Source organism: Nestor notabilis, unplaced genomic scaffold (genome assembly GCF_000696875.1).
Source record: "Nestor notabilis isolate BGI_N333 unplaced genomic scaffold, ASM69687v1 scaffold22550, whole genome shotgun sequence".
Lineage (NCBI taxonomy): Eukaryota > Metazoa > Chordata > Aves > Psittaciformes > Psittacidae > Nestor > Nestor notabilis.
Window position 1 is genome coordinate 45,069 of NW_009910140.1, and position 4,939 is coordinate 50,007.

The window sequence follows — 4,939 nt, forward strand, 5'->3', positions numbered from 1 at the left end:
GGGTGGGGGTGGGGGGGGAAGGGGGCAGGGCAAATCATTTATGGAAGTCAAGAGGAATTATGATTTTTTTTAATCTATTTTTTTTAATGTCACTTTGTGGTTTTCTTTCATTTGGGCCTTTTAAAAGAGCTACCTAAATTCTCATGAAAGTTACACAAATGGATACTTTTGATTTTAGTGTTGTATTTTAAATGATTCTAAAATGGAAAGGTTCCCTAAAGCAAAAAAAAACTAATAATATCCATAAAAGAAAATAGTGTGAATTTAAATAAACAATTGTTTCTGTCTGTCTTCTGCAAAATTCAGAACTATAATACTGAATCATAGTTCACTGAACCAAAAATAACCTAATTTTTGTATAACTTGCCTAAGGCTGTAGTTTCAAAATGAAAAAAGGAAAAAAAAAAAAAGCAAAAAGAAAAGCTGTATCTCTCGTCTAGTACCTGTGATTAGGGACAAAAGGCTTCTTATGCATTACCCTCATTAATTTCCTCTCCTTCTTTGTCCTCCTCTACCCCATTTTTTCCCAGAGGCCTTATCTGAAAAATAGATTTTAGAGAAAAATGTTTGATCCTTGTTAAGAACGTTATGTTCTTGACATCAGTGATGAATAGACCAGCAGGAAAAAACCCAGACTTATTGTAGCTCCCCTTAGCAGCCTGCTTGACTTTGTCTCAGGGGAAGCCACAAATTGTTTCTATTCTGTCTTTCCATCAGTGTCCAAAGGAGAGAGCAGTCTCATTTTCTGCAGGGATTTTCATAAACTAGATGCTGCTTGCTCAAGGGATCCAGTGATTCCTCTCATCATCCAGCAGACTTTTACCACATCCTTTCCTGAACCAAAACTCCTCCTCTGAGATCAGTTATTACATCCTCTGCAAGATGAACGTGAATGTTATGTACCACCACAAACTTCATAAAGCCATGCTTTATGCATGGACACACTATCTGGCACAGAGTTTATTCTTTTTGAGACTTTAGAAACATGTTCCATAGTTCCGTAATATATATGTGAAGTACAATCTGTCACGATGAGTTTATTTGCTCTTGGTCATTCCTGTTCTCTGTAAAAATAAGATTTTCAAAAGAATATCAAATTATTGAAAATAAAATGTTCACCCACAGAGGATATTAGATCAGAGGGGGTTGGCAGAAGAAGCTTTTGAGTTTAGTTTTGAAGTCATTGTTATTCAGCAAAGTGCTTGTACAAATTCTTCATTTTATATATATTCTTTTTATTCCTTCTATTTGGGAAAGCTCTTAGGAATGTGCTTGATTTTAAGCTGTGCTCAGTAAAATTCATGTATGTTTAGAAGCTATGCAGAAGAAGAATGTAAATCACAGGGTAGGAGAAGGAAGGGGAAAATGATAAACGGTAGTAAAACAAAAAAGAGGACAAAATATGAGATAACTTTTCTTTTCTAATGACTTTTCATCAAGAATTGGGTTAAAGTAGTATTATTTCTTTTAATCCATGATGATACTTTAAAGAAATATTTCTTCCTGGGAAACCTTTCCACTTTAAGAGACAAATTGTATAATACATAATTATGCATTGCTTTTATTACTTTCTGCTGAACATCATAATTTGGGGTTTTTTTGGTGACAACTAGCCAAGTACTTGCTGTGAGAATTGAAGAGTTCTGTTAAGCTTGCTCTTGTTTGCAGACTTCTTTATATTTCCTTAGTAGCATGAATTGACCTTGACCATGACGTTGCTTGTTCATCCCAGAGCTACCCTGGTTACTGTGAGAGTTGTGATAGAGTTTTGCTGGCATGTCAGCCAGAGTCTAAATTAGGGCCCTAACTCACTGAATATAGGTTATCAAGCAATTGTGTAATGTGTGATAACAAATTATTTCCTTGGTTTACTATTGACTTGAGTTCAGTTTGCACCTGAATAAGAGCTTTGTGGAAATGAGCCAAAAGCCACTGTATTCGGCAAGCAGCCTTTTACTGACACTAGTGGACTTTCTAGCTGACCTTGGGGGATCATTATTAACACCCTAAACCTTGTGAAAGTGGTGTCTCTTCAGTAGTAATTGTCAGGGATCTTCTACACTTCATTCTGCTATTCTGTTTTCTATATGCAGTGTCTAGTTGGCTTCACTTTCATATTTGGCAGAGCAAACAACTTAAAAACATGTTCCCCTTTGCTTTCACTGTTTTTGAAAGGATTTTTCATCTTATGTGACTTTTCGTCTCTGAGTACTTTAAGTCTAATATTGGTCTCACAACCCACGCTGTTCCTCCCACCTACCTACCTACTATTGCTCATGCACCTACTCTTCTAAGAAAGGATTTTCATTATTGCCAATGTTTCTTTTTATAAAAGGAATAATTTCTGAACAGCACAACTGTGTCATATCTTCTTTATGTAATACAAATTTATTTTCCTGGTTTTGCTGAGGTATTTTTCTTGCTACACCTTACAATCTCCTTCCTACAACATTACTCCCATGCCATGGTTTCCACGTGGTTACACACATGTGTCAAATGCTGTGATACCATTCTGAAAAAAGCACAGCTTGTTGTGATTTTGAAATGCACACCTCCACTGCTTCACTTTCATTATTCTACCAGGAAGTAAGCAGCTTTTTCTCTCTGTCTTTGCTGTCAGTCTCCTCTTGGTGTTTAGTCTTTCACAGTCCAGATAAACTGATCCAGCTGAAAAAAAAATGTGGTGTTTTCTTGCCCATTCCCAAAAAGTGGCAAAAGTTTATCTTGCACTTATAAGCAGATGGAAAATAGACTGGTTAGCTAACTTCTAAAGAAGGTGCAGGCAACAGATAACTGACATTTCTATTACAGCTGAGCTTGATTCACGACGTATTCCTTCACTATCTGTATGTTCCCTGGTTATGTTTAGCCTGATTTTCATTGGGGAAAAAAGTATGCAATTACATTGCCTGTCCACACACCAGCATGTCACCTTCACCTCCCAGTAACTTTTGAACTTGTTGGCCAGCTTTAACCAAGTTTGCTAGAGAGAATGAAGTCTGAAAGATAGGAAGTTCCAGCAAACTTTATGAAGATCTGTAGCTGCATAAGGGGGAGAAGGATCTGCAGCCATCCCTTACAGTCTCTTGAAGTGGGCGAAGTAGCTGGTGAGTCAGCACAAGATACTACTTGATGGCAGCATTTTCCCAGCCTGAAAGATGACGAATGTGGAAGGGACTGAAAAACTCTGTGGAGGACAAGAGGTCTAAGATGGATCCTGTTACCATAGCTTTTCTACTTCATTCTGTCCCTTTCCTTTTCTCCACTGCATCCACACTCACTGCTTAAAATACAGGTTCAGCTTATGCTTCCTAACTCAATATTGCTGCTACTTTGGGGACTCAGCCACTTCAGTCTTCTGCAGTTCTATTTTTATTTTTCCTAAAATATTACAGTACTGAAGTACAGTATTCCATTTGTGGACATTTTACATGGATTTTTGGGTTATATACAGTTGCAGAATTGTTCCTTTAAACTCATTTTTGATTATACAAACTTTTTTTGGAGACAAATTGTACTCTCTGATCACCGGTGTATTGACAGTTTCAATTACCTTGATACTTTGGAGATGCATTTGTGGAATTCATGTAAAAAGGAGAGAAGCAAGAACAGAAATTAGCTTTTTCTTTCAAAAGCATTATTTTCAAGGCATTTTTATCATAGCTGCATGTATTCCTGTGATATATTGCCTAGATGAGTAATACTTGCAATAAAGCAAGCAATTCCTAACTTTATCAGAGATATTCCAGAAATAATATCTCAAAATATGTGCATGTTACTTGTGTACACCCAGGCTTATATATTATATGTGCTAACAGAAATAGCATAGTATTTTCTACTTGTATATTTATGTTAATCTAAAGATAATATCGTTTTGAAACCTCTATACCATTCTTATTCTATAAAATCACAGTGAATAATCAAGCTCAATTAAGTGGCAGAATCTGGTAGCAAACTTAATAACAGTGACAAAAGCAAGAAGAGATAGATCTGACTTATCTGTCCCGAATTCCAACTTCCCATTACCTGTCTGAGAATTGATCAGGTCATTTCCTGGAGGGCAAGCCTTCAAGCTAGGGTCAACCTATATTACAAATCGAAGTTAGACAGAGTTGCAGGACCAGCTGTGGTAGGATGACTTGCCAAAAAAAATCCAACTACCTCATTGTTGCATAGTATGATTCGGATAGAAATCCCCTAATCCTTGCAAAAGTCAAAGAAATTATGATTGAAATATTTTTTTTAATCTGCAGAGCTCCCAAACAGTTTTGTCTGGTGGTAACTTGTGGTGATCAGAAGAAAAGTGGTATGCACTCATGGGCACATCCGTATAGACTGTTGGGAAGGTAAAGTGCATTATCTGCAATGAGTGAATTAATCATAAAATCATAGAATCATGGAATAGTTTGGGTTGGAAGGGACCTCAAAAATCATGTAGTTCCAACCCCCCTGTGATGGGCGGGGACACCTTCCACTAGGCCAGGTTGCTCAAAGCCCCGTCCAACCTGGCTTGAGCACTTCCATGGGGCATTAATTGAGTAATGTCTGTTTTCAAACATGATGCTGCAACTGATGTGAATGAGAGGATGAGCAAAGGTCCAAAATCTTTTCAGAGTAAAGACACAACAAATTAAATGTCACATGGCAAGGATGTTGTTAAACATTATGTGCAAAGCTGGAGATGGTTACGGCTTTGATTTTCCTATAGTGGTGAGACACGTTTGTGTACATACAAATCTTCATGGCTCACCAAACTGAAATATGCTCTCAGAAAACTATGGAACAATATAAACTCTGGAGATGGTTTTCCCACTTTCTCAGCTTTTCTGAAATGTTGTTTTTGGGAAGTACCTGCACAGAAGTGAATGATAAGGGATGTATGGATAACTGTAGCCTGACAGACTGGGTAGATTACGGGGTTTTGAGCAAGCTGAGGCTG